The sequence below is a fragment of the Ornithorhynchus anatinus genome, chromosome X1 (genome assembly GCF_004115215.2).
Source record: "Ornithorhynchus anatinus isolate Pmale09 chromosome X1, mOrnAna1.pri.v4, whole genome shotgun sequence".
Lineage (NCBI taxonomy): Eukaryota > Metazoa > Chordata > Mammalia > Monotremata > Ornithorhynchidae > Ornithorhynchus > Ornithorhynchus anatinus.
The window spans coordinates 14,838,558-14,856,681 of record NC_041749.1 but is presented as its reverse complement, the minus strand read 5'-3'; positions in this window follow the sequence as shown (position 1 = coordinate 14,856,681).

Genomic DNA, 18,124 nt, shown 5'->3' with positions numbered 1-18,124 from the left:
AGCTATTTCTGTGACTGCCTCTGAGAGTCCTGATCTTCCCTAATAGTTGTGATATTTGTTAAGCACTTATTGTGGAACAATCACTATGCTAAGACCAAGGGTAAATAAAACACAATTAGATCAGCCACCACCCCTGTCCCATAGGGGACTTAAAGTCTAAGGTGGAGGAAGAAAAACAGATATTTAATCCTTATTTTACACAAGAGGAAACTGTGACACAAAAGTTAAGTGACTTGCCAAAGGTCACTCAGCAGGCTAGCAGGACAGCTGGGATCAGAAGCCAGGTTTCCTGACTCCCAGTTCTGTGTACTTTCCACTAGGCCAGACCGCTTCTCTAAATGTCATGCTAAGTTGGATTGGGTATACAGTCCATTGGTATTTCATCGTGTTTCAGACCTTGCTTCCCTGTGTTATTCAAACATTTGTTCTGCTCTCCTTCCCTGTGCATACAACGTCCCAGTTCACCATACAGCAGTTCTCTGAGAACTTTTTCTTCCCACATGGACTACCCAGAGCCAGCAAACGAAATATGATCCAGGGTCTCAGTGTTTGTAACTGTGTTCCTGCCATGTGATGTTAATGGGGTTCAAAGGAAATACTGGGGAAACTGCTCCAGAAACCCATGTAAAGCAGAGACTCCCAGCTACACAGTGTTTATACATCACAGGAGTTGTACAACACCTCTGTTATACAGAAGTTTATACAACCCCACAACGTTTATTTGACTTCATGCCCCATTGTTGCCAAACTGTCAATGTTTACTCCTTTTTTGCCAGTCAGTCAGTCCATCACATTTACTGAGTGCTTACAATGAGCAGAGCACTGTAGTGTTTGGGAGAGTACAGTATAACAATATAACAGACCCATTCCCTGCCCACAGTGAGTTTACAGTCTAGAGGGGGAGACAGTCTACAGGGGAAGACTATGTGAGAAATGCTTTCTGACATCCACTGGGCTTAGTGCCCAGCACTTTTTCCTCCTCATCTGACTTCTTAAGGCAATAAATTGAAATATGTTAGTTGTATATAACTTTTGCTCAAAGACCTTCCTACTTAAATTGTGAGCCCAATGTGGTACAGGGACTGTGTCTCACCTAATTAACTTGTACCTACCTGAGCACTTAGTGCTTGACACATAGTAAGCACTTAGATACCATAAAAAGAGCACTTTCCCAGCTATTACCTCCTTTTTCTGCCTACTCCCACTCTTTTCTGCATCACTCTGATTTGCTCCCTTTATTCATCCTCCTGCCCAGCCCCACAGCACTTATGTACATATCTGTAATTTATTTACATTAATGTCTGTCTCCTCCTCTAGACTGTAAGCTTGTTGTGGGCAGGGAATGAGTCTTTTGATTGTTATATTGTACTCTCCCAAGCGCTTAGTACAGTGCTGTGCACACAGTAAGCACTCTGTAAATAGGGTTAACTGACTTTTATCTGCTCTCCATCACTTTTGGAGTAGATAGTGAGCCAGGATTATTAATTAGATACATTTTTGAAGAGGTAAACAAGTCCAGAGAAAAACAATGAATTGCCCCAACAGTCCTAAGGTCACAGTTGAGACGAGAACTGAGGTGTGCTAAGGCCTAATACTGTTCTTTTTCCTCTAGATTGTAAATCAGGCCACTACAATCTGCTTCAGATACTGAGTGGATTTGAAAACTGCCTGTGCCTTGGCAGAGCACTAGCAACACTTCTCCATGAACAATTTCAGATGTGAACAGGATGCTTGTGAACCATGAGGACAGAAGGGTTGGAAACCCAGCACAGCTGCTCTCCATGGCTACAGGACTGGACTGGCAAAAATGGAAGGAGGATATATTGACACAGCACTAGGATCTTTCTCTGAGAAGCAGAATAGACTAGTGGAAAGAACATGGGCATGGGAGTCAGAGGATCTGGGTTCTAATGTCAGTTCTACCATTTTCCTGCTGTAGAACCTTGGGCAAGTCAGTTAACTTCTCTGTGCCTCAGTTCTTTCATCTGCAAAGTAGAGATTCAATGCCTATTTCCCTCTTTAATAGACTGTGAGCCCCTTGTGGAACCTGATTATATTGTATCTACCCCAGAGCTTAGTACAGTCCTTGGCATTCAGTAAGCATTTAGCGAATATTGTCAACATTATTATTGTTATTATTATTATAGTAAGGCAAAATTCTCATTCTTGCAAAATTGGAAAGTCTGCTTCCTCTAGCCCTGAGTTTATTAATGAGAGCACCTGTTGTGGAGAGAAGGAGGAAAGGAAGCCTCACTTTCCTTATCTGTGAAATAGTCATTCAAATGGGAATAATTGTGGGGTTTGTTAAGCGCTATATGCCGAGCACCTTACTAAAAGATGGGGTGCACAATTTAGGTAGAGGCAGATGAGGGAGCTGAGGCATAGAGAAGTTATGTGACTTGCCCAAGAACACCCTGTAGGTAAGTGGTGGAATCCTCATTAGAACTCAGGTCTTCTGACTCTCAGACCCATGCTCTTTCCATCAGCCCGCACAGCTTCTCATCTACAAGAATTCAGAACTTGCTTGCCAGAGCTCAGGCTTTCCAAGGAAGAAAAGGTCTGATTTCTTCTCATGGCAGGAGGTACACTCCTTTCTGGACACTTCATGTGCAACAAATGTTCTTCTTCTTTCTGGGTGACTGCTGTGCTAATTATCCCACAGTGACCTACTCTGTACACAGTGGCCCAAAATGTAATGGCCCAGAAAGACCAGCTTAGCCCTGGGGCAGCAATGAGAAGAGAGGGTGGAGGAGGAAGAGTTGAAGGATGCTCTCGTTCACTCTTCTTCCTCCCTGCTTCTAAACTGCTGACTCGACTGCTGCCTCTGTTGGTTTCCCTCCCAGAGTACAGTCACAAGGAGGCCACTGAGGGAATTTCAACAGAAAACATTGACACAATGAGAAGGAACCTTACAAAGAAGCCATCTCACCCAAAGCAGGACATTGGGTCAGATCCACTATTAGCTGCCCTCTGTGGTGAGCTAGCTTTGGGTAGGGCAGGTAACTTTGATACAGCATTGGCCTATTGGAAAGAGCATGGGCCTGGAGTCAGAAGACTTGGGTTCTAATTCAAGCTCTCCCACTTGCCCTCTGGGTGACCTTGGAAAAATAGCTTAATTTTTCTTTGCTTCCTGGTGTAATAGATAGAGTACAGGCCTGGCAGTTAGAGGACGTGGGTTCTAAACCCAGCTATGCCACTTGTCTGCTGTGTGTGGCCTCGGGTAAGTCGTTTCACTTCTCTGTGCCTCGGTTACCTCGTCTGTAAATTGGGGATTGATACTGTGAGCCCCAAGTGGGACAGGGACTATGTCCAACCCGAACTGCTTGTATTCACCCTGGTGCTTAATACAGTGCTGGGCACATAGTAAGCACTTAGCAAAGGCCACAATTATTATCAAGCACTTAGTATAGAGTTCTGCTCACTGTAAGTGCTTAATAAATATGACTGAATGAATTTCCTCACCTGTAATATGGGGATTTAATACCTGTTCTCCCTACTTAACTACTTAGACTGTAGGGAGAACAGGTATTAAATCCCCATATTACAGGTGAGGAAATGTTCTGTAGTACAGTGCTCTGCACATAGTAAGCGCTCAATAAATACTATTGAATGAATGAATCCCCATTTTACGGTTGAGGAAAGTGAGGCCCAGAGAAGTTGAGTGACTTGCCCTAGGTCACACAGCAGACAAGTGGCAGAGCTGGGATTAGAACCCGTGCTCTCTCCACTTTTACTTATTCTTTCCCTATTTGGCCTGTAGTGTATTTGTGGTCTGGAATGGGTTCCCCAAGTTTATCCTGGTCTCCTGGGCCAAACTACCCACCTGAATCTCAGGGACATTACTCTGGGATTTGCACCATTTAGTCCCCCCTCCCTCCTCTCCACAGCATTTACTTACATATCTGTTATGTATTTATTTCTATTAATGTCAGTCTCCCCCTTTGCTGAAAGCTCCTTGTGGGCAGGGAACATAACTACCTCCTCTTTTCATTGTAGCAGCATGGCCTAGTGGCAAGAACACGGCCTTGGGTTCTAATCCTGGCTCTGCCACTTATCAGCTGTATGACTTTGGGCAAGTCACTTAACTTCTCTGTGCCTCAGTGATCTCATCTGTAAAATGGGAAATACGACAGTAAGCCTCACGTGGGACAACCTGATTACCTTGTACCTACCCCAGCGCTTAGAACAGTGCTCGGCACATAGTAAGTGCTTAATAAATACCACATTATTATTACTCTCCCAAGTACTTAGTACTATGCTCTGCACACAGTAAGTGTTCAATACATATGACTGATAGACTGATGTCCAAAATTTGCCCTGATTCTCAGAGCTAGGGATTCCAAAAGCCTGTTCTTGGTCACCAGGCAACTGCCCCCATCTCAATCATCAGCCGTATTTATTGAGTGCTTACTATGTGCAAAGCACTGTACTAAGCACTTGGGAGAGTACAATATAAGAAGAGAACAGACACATTCCCTACCCAAAATGAGGTTACAGTTTACAAACCTAGATCATAAGGCAAAGGTCAACTAGCTAAAAAGTAGAGGTCCACCTTTGATGAGGGTTGGATGGTCGTGACCATGAAGTGTGTTTGACCTAACTGAACCAACAGTGAAGCAAAGCACAATCTTTACAGGGGCTTGGAAAAACCATTCAGTTTTGAAGGAGCCATTTTCTCAGAGGTAATGGGATCTGGCACAAACCCAAACCAGTCTATACACGGGCCAAGTGAAGTGGCTCTCTGGTGCCAAGGTCCGAAGGCCATCCTGCCCTAAGTCTGCCAAAATAAACAGGAAGTGGCCGAAGCCCACCTCCAGGAACTACTGAGGCCTGACATTTCGCAGCTTGAGGTTGCAGGATGCAAAAGGCCCCCAAGAAATAAGAACAGATCACTTCCTATGCAACCCACTGACTTCTGATAGGGAGACACCCAGCTGCCACACACAACTGGGTCTCAGTTGGCTGGAATAGGGACTAATCCCGCAGAGGCCATGCCAGGCGGTACCTGGATTTCTAGCCAAGTAAGGCACTGTGCATTTGACGCCTAAAATTCTTCTGCAGTGACATCTTTGCACACAAAGAGCAACCCTACAGACATATAAATACCTCAGGGAAAGAAAAGAGAATTAATGACTTGAACTGTTTTTCCTCTGCCACAGTTAGAAATGAACTGTCGTTAGATTACTACCATGAACACTAACAGGAATGAATATCACGATGGTCTCACCATAAGGAAGAGCTTAAGCTTGGCCAATGTGTCCAGGATGACAGAATTCACTGCTCCTTAAAAATGTTGCCAGACTACAGCAAGAAGGAAGAATACACCCCGGGGAACCAGAAAACACACCCTCCCTTCAAGACCCTGCCCTTGCTCCAACATAATTTTTTACTAAAAGGCCAAGCTCCTCGCATTCATCAGACAGTCTTTTCAACATTTCTGACCACTTTCCCCTGTGGATGACTCTAGAAATAGGATGGGAGGAGTTCTGGGAGGAGGACAAAACTGAACAAATCAAAGAAAAAAATTATTCCAATTTTCCTCCAAGATTTTCCATTTTTATTTCCAATGAAACAATATCAAATGTGGGGATTTTTTAAAAAAATCTCTAACGAAACATTTACTTTTAGTAGGTGAATTAAATGTCCTTTATTCCATTTTGATCTATAATACAAGTTTTTTCTTTCTGGATTCACATTGTCAAATGTATGGATGAGACTTTCCATGCCTAAAGAATAAAAACTTCCTTTAGTTCCCCATTGCCAGTTTCTATTTTCGACTCTTAAATTTTTTTTGTTTTTCTCATGAACTGCTGCTTAGACACCTTTGGATGCCGGCAGCAGCTTGTGACTCCGTCTGTAACAGTTATTGCAAGTGCTAATGTATCTTATTCATCCCCCCGCCCACCGCCTCCCTGGCCCCCTACAGAATAAGGCGAAAGAGTCTGTGTAAACCCAGAGAGCCTTCAGCAGGTCTCCACTGGGAGAATTCATACTCCTTTCCTGACATATACAGACTCCACACTCTCCTCCCTTCCACTTCCACAGTGGGGCCCCAACAGATCCTAATGGGATAGGCCTGTGGGCCTGGGATCAGAACTTAATTCTTGCTCGGAGCTGATAGTGATATTACAGCCAGCATATCCATCAACTGGATTATTATTATCATCATCATTAATATTGTATTTGTTAATCTCTCATTCTACATCAAGTACTGTTCTAAGTACTGGGGTAGATAAAAGTTAATCAGACTGGACACATTCCTTGTTCCACATGGGTCTCTCAGTCTATATACAAGGGAGTTAGTGAATCTCCATTTTACAGATGAAGAAACTGAGACCCAGAGAAGTTAAGTGACTTGCCCAAGGTCACACAGAAGGCAATTGGTAGAACTGGGATTAGAAGCCAGGTCCTCTATTTCCCAGGCCCATTCTCCTTCCACTAAGCCATGCTGCTTCTTGACTATCCAAGATGATCCTTAGTATGGTATTTGTTAAGAGCTTACTATGTGTCAAACACTGTTCTAAACACAGGCTCACATGATGTTCTGGGTTCCTTTAGCAACCCTATTGCCTCTAGGATGCAAAGAACCTGGGGTTCCCATGGACCTTGGTCCTTCAGGGAGAGAGTGGCCACAGAGGCCCTTCTCCATATATTCTTAGGGGGAGCAATTAAAGTCAGATTGTCAAATAATTTGATCGGGAAAACCAAACAGAGGCCAAAATTCAAAGTTGAGATGTTGGAAATCCACATGTAATGACATTAATAATCATAATAAAAATAATAATAATATTTCTTAATCACTTTTTATAATGAGGAGGAGGGAGAACAGGTATTTCATCTCCATTTTACAGCTGAAGAAACCAAGACAAAGAAAAGTTAAGTGACTTGCCCAGGGTCACAGAACAGGTAGGGGGAAAAGCTGGGATTAGAACCAGGATCTCCAGTCTCCCAGTTCTGTGCTCTGTCCACCAAGCCATGCTTTTCTAGTGCCATAAACATCAGCAATAGGTGCTTGAAGATTGATTTTGAAATGTATTCATGTATGTGAACAATGTATTTTGCTGTCTGTCTCCCCCTTTTAGATTGTGAGCCCATTGTTGGGCAGTGATTGCCTAACTGTACATTCCAAGTGCTCAGTACCGTGCTCTGCACACAGTAAGCACTCAATAAATACGATTAAATGAATGAACAAATAAAATGGAAAGGTGTGAGCAGCAAGGCAGAGTGGGGAAAGGCTTTAGGCAGTAGAACACAGTAGCGGCTGCTCCCCATAGAGATATCCCTTGGCTAGATTAGGTCCATAAACTTCCGCCAACCTAGGGCAGAATCACAGGGGCAGATCAGGGATCCATCTCCCTAGAGATTTTAACACACCAATCATTTCCCACACCTCTTTCTTTCCCAAGCCGAAGGAATCTATTTCTATTCAATAGTATTTATTGAGTGCTTACTATGTGCAGAGCACTGTACTAAGCGCTTGGAATGAACAAGTCGGCAACAGATAGAGACAGTCCCTGCCGTTTGACGGGCTTACAGTCTAATCGTTAACACACTAAAGATACTCATTGGCACTGGAGGGCAGTTGAGGAGGGCGGGAAAAGAGTCTGTAATCAAGAAGGCTGGCTGGACATTTTGGTTCAGGCCACACAGCCCCAAAATGGGCAAGTCATATGGTAGTCAGCATCAGACCTAAGAGGGGGGTGTGGAGAAGAGGCAGTTTCCCTTCCTCTCTTCTTTCCCTGGCCCTCCTACCTCTCTGCCTTGTTCATGCTGGTTCTAAAGACAAAAATTCATTTCAAGGAAACAAAATAACGGCCAGTGCTCTGAGAATGATGAGAAAAGCCAGAAACCAAACTGGGAGTTAGATGATTCACGTCTTTGAGAATTCTGCCACAGGTCTGCACATGCCTGATGAATGTCGGTGGACAGTCAGCCCGCAAGTTCTTAAGATCTTCACCTTCCCGAGTGTCTCTCTGGTAAAAAAGTCTCCGCTCCGAGGTGACGTGCAACCCAAGTGGCCAATTCCTTTTGTGCCTCTGTCCAACTACCTGGGCAGGTTGGGGTTCTTTTTGTGGTTTGGTGATCTCTGAGTTTGAAGCATTAAGACCCACAATCGTGAATGTTAAGCTGGATTTGCTGATGTGCAGTTCTCAAGTGGATTTTGTTGACAGTTGGCTTTTGGAGAGGATGTTGAGTAAAACTGTGGGTCGGAGGAATGAGTTTTGCACAACGGGAGGGAGAAGCAAGTACCCAAGGCCCTGTGAATGGTGCCAAACCATGTTGGGGTTGCAGGCCTGGGGACAGAGAGCCGAGAGGTCTCCTCAAGAGGCACTACGAGGCAAGATCTCTTTCCCCTTGGCAACGTCCTCATATGACCAGCCCTTCCCCCGGCTATCCTGCTCCTCAAAGCAATGTGGTCTAATGGAGCACGGGTCCAAGAGTCAGAAGGTCATGGGTTCTAATCCCGGCTCCGCCACTTGTCTGCCGTGTGACTTTGGGCAAGTCATGTCACTTCTCTGTACCTCATCTGTGGTCAATAACTGTTACATCGGAAGGCGAGATCCCCAAAACATCACAGCTCTGTAGGAGTTCTTTCTTGCGAATTTCTCCTTGATTGTAGTAATTTCCAGATAGAGCATGGGTCTGGGAGTCAGAAGGACCTGGGTTCTAATTCTGGATCCACCACGTCTGCTGTGTAACCTTGGGTGAGTTACTTCACTTCTCTGTGCTTCAGTTCTCTCATCTGCAGACAAGCAGAGCAGAGAGACCCGCCATCTCTGCCGGGCCAGGCCCAGCACAGTGGGAACAAAAAACACGGCTTCGTCATCCGGGTGGGCGGTCAGCAAGAGGGTCCTGCTCCTGGATCCTTCCTGCCTCGGCCGGCCCCAAAGGCGCCAGACCCCCAGCAGGCCGAGCCCCAGCGCCGCCAAGGCCGTGAGGGCCGCCGTGGCTGCCATGGCGGGGCAGGCCGCAGGAAGGGCCTCCTGCTCCTCCGGCCGGAAACCCGCAGCCGCCCCACCAACGTTCCGCCTCCTCTTCCACAAAACCTCCTCCACCAAACCTCCTTCACCCCTTCCTCAGCTACCCTGCCTTTCGGCTGGTGCTACCCGCACTTCATCCACCCCATTTCGCTCTTCTGGGGCCTTCTTCCTCCCCCATTCTGGGGTGGGACACACATTTCCCGACGCCTCCAAGTGGGGCAAATCCCCTGCAGATGAACCTGCGCCCGCGATTTCGTTTTTAAAGCCTCTTCCCCTCTCAGAGCCTTTCCATGAGTCGTTTAACTATTCCCTCCCACCTCCCTCCCTCCCTCCCTCCCTCCCTCCCTCCCACCTCCCGCTCGGCTTTAAGAGGCCTCTCCATTCACTCTGTCTCTCCGCCGCTATTTCTATGTGAAGTAGGCGAGGGTGGTATAGCCATAAATCCATGGTGTAGTGGATAGAGCATGGGCCTGAGAGTCAGCAGGTCATAGGTTCTAATCCTGGTTCTGTCACTTGTCTTCTGTGTGCCCTTGGACAAGTCACTTCACTTCTCTCTGCCTCAGTTACCTCATGTGTAAAATGGGGATTGAGACAATGAGTCCCACTTGGGACAGAGAGTGCATCCAACTCGATTTGCTTGTATCCACTCCAGTGCTTAGTATAGTCCCTGGCACATAGTAAGTACTTAACAAATACCATTATTATTATTACTACTACTATTAGTAATAAATAATTTATTTATATTACTGTCTGTCTCCCCATCTAGGCTATAAGTTCTTTGTGGAGAGGTACCATGGCTACCAACTCTTGCCTAGCCAAGTCCCCAGGCTATGTTTGACTGCTTACCACCTTTCCCCACTCTGTCTTGATGCCCACACCTTTCTGTACTTCAAAACTTCAATTTCCACACACATAATGCTGATTTTTATCTCATATTGTACCCTCCCAAATGGTTAGTACAGTGCTCTGCACACACTAAGCGCTCAATAAACACTATTGACTGATTGATTGACTGTAGGAGATCTACAATGAATGTCAGTCACAAGATCATAAAAAATGCCATCAACCCCAACATATTTCCACCACCAATGGGAACGAAAGCATTGGTAGAATGATTTGATGATTGCCTTCTCTGACATCCAATCACAGAGTTAAGGGTTGGATCAGCTAACACACTTAACATGTCTCTCTGATAAGCTACTATGAATTTTTCATTCCTAAAGTAATCAATTTTTAATCACTTCATGCAGTGGGTGGAAAGCATATGTATTTGGTTTCCTCACAAAGTTGTGTGGGCTGAAAATATTAGAGGCTCAAGTGAGGTTTGGATAAACACATGGATGCAAAGCCCATCATGGATTACTAGAGGAAAGTGTTAAAGATGTTATATGGCCTGGGGTCTAAATATTATGGATGACAAAGAAGGCAACCACAGCCCTGTTCCTCCAAACATCCTGCTGACCTTCAGTGACCGAATACATTTCTGGACTTAATAATTAATAATAATTTGTTAAGTGCTTACTATGCGCCAGGCACTGTATTAAACACTGAACTAAGCCTTACTAGACACTTAGGAAATGTACTATCTTAGCCCTCAAGGAGCTTCCAATCTAATAGGAAAGAAAAACAAATATAAGAGGATAAACATGCAATAGTTAAGATCATAGGTATAATCAGTCTGGAGGAGAGAGCATGAAGAATCTGTGCTTACTTTCACAATATGTTCTTCCCTCTTCTCTCTTCTTCAAATCTCTGTTACTGTGAGTTAGGCCCAGGATGCAATGATATACTTCAAGAAAAGGGAGGTTTGGTTGCTTGAATCTCATTTAGTTTGAACAGAAAAGCCACTGGACATCAACCCTACAAAAGGGAATGTGGGCATCTTTCCTACAGCCTGGAGCTCATATTTTCCCTGTAATCATCTCCAGGTCACTAGTGGGAAGGAACTATGGAAAATGTCTTATCCCCCTTATGACTGCCTTAATTGGTCCACTGTTAGCAGAGGATGAGGCACCTCCTAATCCCAACTCTTAGTTCTTCTTAAATGCACACCTAGTGTGGGAACAATTTCCAAGGGAAATAGGAGTCCAAGTGTTCATATCTCCCAAAAATATTTTCTGTATTTTACCTTTAGAAAAATAGAATGGACATCCTCTCCTCCACCAGCCCCAAATTTGGCTTCCTGAGCTGCACAGGGAATCATGAATAATCATAATACTTTTGGAAGGCAGAAAGACAAAGGGTCTACCTTAAAATCTTCAGACTTGCTCATTTTCTGGCCCATCTTTCCACTGGCCTACTCAATGGCCCATGGCTCTCCTTTTGAGATTCACTAAGTAAAACTATTTCTCTGCATCATGGAGAAATGTATAGTTGAATGGGATCAGCTTATTTCCTCTCAGTGGCTCTGGACCACATGGATCCCACTGTCTCTTTTCAGCCTTTAGGGTCTACTCATCTCTTAGTTTGTCTCTTCCCTCTCACCCACATCCCTCGTGGCTAGAGAAGCAGCGTGGCTCAGTGGAAAGAGCCTGGGCTTCGGAGTCAGAGGTCATGGGTTCGACTCCCGGCTCTTCCACTTGTCAGCTGTGTGACTATGGGCAAGTCACTTAACTTCTCTGTGCCTCAGTTACCTCATCTGTAAAATGAGGATTAACTGTGAGCCTCACGTGGGACAACCTGATTACCCTGTATCTACCCCAGCGCTTAGAACAGTGCTCTGCACATAGTAAGTACTTAACTAATACCATCATTATTATCCCTCCAGGTTACACTCCACTACAGAAGCTTTCTGGATAACTGGGTGCTTTCAACCCTAGGTTCCAGGAGCCAGGAACAATTTGTGCTGATCTAGAAAGATCTGACTCTCCAAGGAGCACAGGCTGTCGGAGCCTGAGGGAAAGGCAAAGTACTGAAAAAGATTTGTGACCCAGAAAATGACATTGGGTTCCCAACTGCAAGGTTGACCATGCAGTTTGAGTTTTGGTAAAGGGTACAGCTAGGGGAGAAAACTGAAGACACTTAATAATCTATCTATTGTACATCTCAGTGGAAATGTTTCCTCACCTCCATCAATTAATGATATTTTTTAATTGTTTATTGTGTGCTGAGCAAGATACTAAGCCCTTGGAAAAGTACAATACAGTAGAGTTGGTAGACATGATCTCCTCCTTCAAGGATCTGACACTCTAGAGGGGGAAGCACATTAAAATAAATTACAGATACAAAATATACAGAACGTATGGATATGTATATAAGTATATATGTACGTAAGTGCTGTGGGGTATTTATACTGTGGGGGTGGAGTAAAAATAAAGTGCTTACGGGATACAGATCTGAGTATGGGGGGGAGGTGGGAAATGAGGACTTAATGTTGGAAGCCTTGTGATTTTAGGAGGGCTTTGAAAGTGGAAAGAGTGGTGCTGTGTTGGATATGAAGCAGGAGAGAATTCCAGGCCAGAAGGAGGACTTGGGCAAAGGGTCTGAGGCAAAAAGTGTGCAAGCAGGGTGGTAGTAAATCAGAGAGGCAAGGAAGGAGGAGAGCTGATCGAGTGCTTTAAAGCCGATGGATAATTGATTAAAACCCAGCTGCTTCAGAAATCATAGGAAAATCAATTTGCTTAGGATTTCCCTCTGTCTCCCGCAAGGCAGATAAATAGACTCTGCCCACAGAGGCAGAGAGACAAGGCTGGGTGGAGAATGAATTGGGAAATTAGGGAGTGCCACCCTGCCCCTGCCAGACTTGGGGTGGATTGACCCCAGTTACATCCAGCTGGCTTTTTCATGCCTAAAAACTGACAAGGAAAGCTTTTTGGAAAACAGGTGGTGATGGATGATGATGGATGACATGTCCCAGGATGGTCCGTCCAGGCATAGGCCAGGTACGATCTTGTCAAATCTCTACATTCTGACATCGTATTGAGCCTCAATCCCAGAAGCAGACAGATTGCCCCTTGACCTAGCCCCTTCAATCCAGAAGGCTCAACCTCCAGGAAGATCAAGATGGGACAGCCAGTGCTTAATTGGCCCTGGAAGAGGTGTTGGGACACTGAGAACCCATTAGCCAACAGCTCTCCTTGGGACAGAGGAATCACTTCTGAGAAAGTTTGAGAGTATGGACAGGGAGGTGAGCAGTTGGAACCTCCATTCTTTCCACCCACTTCCCATCCACTCCAACACTCTGGATCTCTGGGCTAACTTCCACTGGGGGCTCAGAGATGTTGAGTCCCACCTCAAGTTGCCCAGAGCTCCCTACTAACCTGAGCTCTTCCTTCAAGTCCCAGGGCCAAGCTCCAGCAAGCCAACCCAGTGCAAACTAATAAACCACAACTGCTGCTGTTAATCAACGTATCCAAGGAGAAGAGGTCTCAGCTATTTCATCCATTTGATGAGCTTCATATTCCTCATCCCTTCTGTTTCCCTGCCCAAGTTTCAGGACCAGAGGCACTATACTACTCAGTAGAGCTGTGAATATGATTATTTTTTAATGAGCTTCCATCAATCAGTGGTATTTATTGAGCACTTACTATGAGCAGAGCTCTGTAGTAAGTGCATCACTAACCAAGAGTACATTATTAGATCATTATCATTATTATTACATTTATTAAGTGCTTAGCGTGTGTCAAACACTGTTGTAAACTCTAACATAGATCGAGTTAATCCCATCAGTCACAGTCCCTGTCTCACACTGGTCTCACAGCTAAGTAGGAGGGAGATTAGACAGATCAAATCCTTATTTTACAGATGAGAAAACTGAGGCCCAGAGAAGTTAAGTGATTTGCCCAAAGTCCTTCAGCAGGCAAGCGATAGTGCTGGGATTAGAATCTGGGTTCTCTGATTCCTAGGCCTGGGCTATTTTCACTAGGCTATACTGTTCTCCATTCGCCTTACACAACTATAGCTACAAGGACACCATATTCCAATTCATTCATTCAATTCATTCATTCAATCATATTTATTGAGCGTTTATTGTGTGCAGAGCACTGTACTAAGCTCTTGTAATGCACAATTTGGCAACAGATAGAGACAATCCCCGCCCAACAACAGGCTCACTGTCTAAAGCCCTTCACTAACAGCATCTTTTTGGGAGAAACAAATGCCTTCCCCCAGAGGTGAGAGTAAGACACAGTCTCTGGCCCCCTGAGGCTCTAACAATAAATGGGGTGGGGTTTGGCAGCAGACGTGATAGGAAAGAGGAAATAATATAAATCCTAAAACAACCTTTAAGGTTAAGTTCAGAGTCAACAGTCCTGTGGTACAGGGTACAGGTTGGGGCCTCAAGATGCATAAGTTCAGATCATTGAGAGCCCAGTCACCACCAGAAACTTTGCAAGATTCTAAAATTTGCTGGGGTCTCCCCCTACTGCAGTGTAAATCCCTCATGGCTCAGCTTGGATCTCATTACTTGGAAAAGGAAAGCTTGCAAGGAAGAAAGAAAGGAGGAAAAGAAAAAGAAAAGGAGAAAGGAAGAGAGAGAGAGGAATGAAGTGAGGAAGGGAAAGAGAATAAGAGGAAGGTTATATGTTACATAGGTTTCCCCTGACACTGCATGGCCAGGTCCTTGCAGCCGACAAGTGAGAAAAGAGAGTAGGATTTTGGCAGCTCCACCTGTAATGGGCTAGCATCTCACGGTTCATGTGTCCTGTTATCATAGGCACAGACCAGCCTCATTCATTTTCAATATACCCTTATGAACACTGGGGCATTACCAGCAGGGTCAGGCCAACCAAGGAACCTTAGGGAAGCATCATGGTCTAGTAGATAAAGCCTGGCAGCCAGAGGACTTGAGTTCTAATCCCAGCTTTACCACTTTTATGCTACATGACCTTGGGGAAATCACTCAACTTCTCTGGGCCTCATTTTCCTCTACTGTAAAATGGGTTTTCAATACCTGTTCTCCTTCTTACTTAGACAGTGAGCCCCCTGTGGGACAGGGACTGCATCTGCCCTAACTTCTATTTATATCAGTACTTAGAACAGTGCTTGACACATAGTAACTATTTAAAATATACCATAAAACAAAAAACAAGAGGGTAATGATCATTGGGCCAATTTTCGTCAGGATAGCTTGAACATTTGGGTAGGCCTAAGCTAGCTCTCAACTACACCTGGCTCTGCTACCCCTAACTCTATTCCCTTGGTGACATCATTTCCTGGATGGCCTTCCTCAGGAGTAATATTCCCCTGAGTTCCTATCCCCAGGCAGCTCCTTCCAGAGACATGCCAAACCTGCTGGAGATATAGTTATCCTTCTATAGCAGTGATGGTTAAAGTAATTACTAATGTTTCCCTCCTACCTCTCCAGGATCCTCTCCCACTAGAACCAACAAGCACACATCACTCCTCTAACACCAGCCTACTCATTGAGCTTCCATTTCACAACTGATCCCCTTTCTCACATCTTCACCCTGGCCTGAAAATCTTTCTCCCTTCATATCCAATAGACCACTTTCTCCCCATCTTCAAAGCCCTCCTTAAAACACATCTCCTCCAAGACTCCTTCCCTGACTAACCTCTCATCACCCTATTTCCCTCCATACTGTGTTGCCTGGGCAACACTCTCAGGTACTCTATCCAAACTCCCTAAGCACTTTGATCCTCACCCCACCCCCGTCCCTACAGTAAATACATATAATATCTTTATACTCTGTTGCTTCCCCTAGCTATGAATTATTTCAATGTCTGACTCCCCCTTGATTGTAAATTATCTGTAGACAGGGATTATGTCTACACATACATAATTACTCCGTGTATTACTCTACCCTACTCTCCTAAGCACTCTGCACATAGTAAGTGCTCCATAAATTCCCATGATTGATTGACTGAAAATGAAAGTTCAGGTAGGATGTTGTTCATTGGCTCCTGGACAGCTACAGCGATGAGATACTTCTGGTTCAACACCAATTACTAGGTCATAGTTCAAACTGTAAGCTCCTTGTGGACAGCTCTTTAATATTGAACTCTTCCAGACACTTAGTACTGTGCTCTGCACACAGTAAGTGCTCAATAAAAGCCATTAACTGATTAAAAGATCCACAACCATACTAGATTGCTGGAAATCATGTGACATGTAGATGATGGGCTACGATCCATCTTGAAATTGATCAAATTTTCTCCTCTTTTCTTAGTTGACAGGCAGTGACTCCTTGCAAGGGTAGATGCAGAAGATGTTACCAATTATGATAACCAAGAGATGGATGATAATGAGGGTACAGATCCAAGTGCATAAGTGATGAAGATGGGAGAGAGACGAGGGTAAATGAGGGCTTAGGGAAGGCTTCTTAGGGGAGATATGAGTTTAGTAGGGTTTTGAAGTGATGATCTATTTAATATGAAAAGGGAGAGAGTTCAGGCCAGAAGGAGGACATGGGCAAGGGATTGGTGGCAAGATAGATACTGTACAAGGTACAGTAAGTAGTCTGGCATTAAAGGAGCAAAGTGTGTGGACTGATTTGTAGTAGGAAATCAGCAAGATAAAGTATGAGAGGGAGAGCTGATTGTGGTGTTGAAAGCTGATTCTAAGGGGTATCTGTTTGATGTATAGGTGAATTGGTAACCACTAGAGGTTCTTAAGGAGTGGAGAGACATGCATTGAATTTTTTTTTAGAAAAATGATCCAGGCAGCAGAGTGAAGTATGGACTGAAGTATGAAGAGACAGGAGAGACTGATGTGTTAGTCAAGGCAGGATAGATTAATTACTTGGATCAGCTTCGTTGCAGTTTGGATTGAGAGGAAAGGACTCTAGAGATGTTATGAACGTAGATCGGACAAGATTTGGTGACATATGTAAGTGGAATGAGAGAGGTGAGTAGAAGAAAATGCCAAGATTTCAAGCTTCTGAGACAGGGAAGATGATGTTGTCTACAGTGATAGGAAAAACAGAGGGAGGACAAAATTTGGTTGGGGAGATGTGTTCTGTTTTGGACATGTTAAGTTTGAGGTGTAGGCAGGACAGCTAAGTGGAGATGACCTAAAAGAAGGAGGAAATGTGAGATTGCAGAGAAGGAGAGAACTCAAGATTGGAGATGGAAATTTGGGATAATGTTTTGGTGACCACCAGCTCCTAGAGCTTACTAGAATGGGTATAAGCTCGTTGTGGGAAGGTAATGTATCTGTTTATTGTTATATTGTACTCTCCCAAGCACTTAGTACAGTGCTCTGCATACAGTAAATGCTCAGTAAATACAATCGAATGAATGAAGTTTCTGATGCATACGCGTGTGATGGACATACAAACGGACAATAAGAAGGGTTTGGTGACTTCCCATTTATTACTATCTACTCAACACAGACCCAAGGAAGGAGTCGTGTCCCATGTCTGTCCCGCTGTTTACAGTGCTGAGGTTCACACTGTCTCCATTTTCAGGGCTGGTAGATTCCCTTTGGTCAGTTCTCCCGTCTGGAAGAAACACAGCAGCCCCTTACAGAACCACAGTCTCCATCCCGATATTCATACATCAGACATTTTTGTCTACATAGGCCAGCCCGTTGGATGCAGCCATAGGAAGAACTATATAGATCATTCTGCACTGCAAAAAGGAAAGAGGCACTCAGTTACCAAACTCAGTTTTAGTCAAATAGGATTATGGTTATGGGGAAAATGCTGGACTCAATTTATTATTGTAGCAGTAATTAATTATTTGGGAGTGTCCAGTTGGTACAGTGTACCACACTAGGCATTTGGGGAATTCACATTAAAGAAGTGACACATTCCCTTCCCCAGGATAAAATCAGGGGGATAGGAGGACTGCGATGGAATTGGGAGACAAACTCAAGGAATGGGGGCTCCAGAACTACCACCATTTCAGGGAAAACCCTAGCATCTCCATGGGATACAAAGCAGGTCCATGGGGGACATAACTTCCCCTGGACTGGTCTGGATCCATCTTCTAGCATATCAAAATTTCGGAAGTCACAGAATGATATCCCTATCACCCTGTAATAGGAAACTCACCATGAAATGGTGTCCATTCTGGCACATATGGGGCTTGAATTGCCTGGAATACCTGGGCACCTTGAGACCCACCTGTACGGGCCCCAAATCTCTGGCAATCACACCCAGAATTTAGGTAGCCCTATCCAACTGTCCCTTGAGAAAAGGAAAGGGATGAAGGAAAGACTTTTATCTGTAAGGTCATTGCGA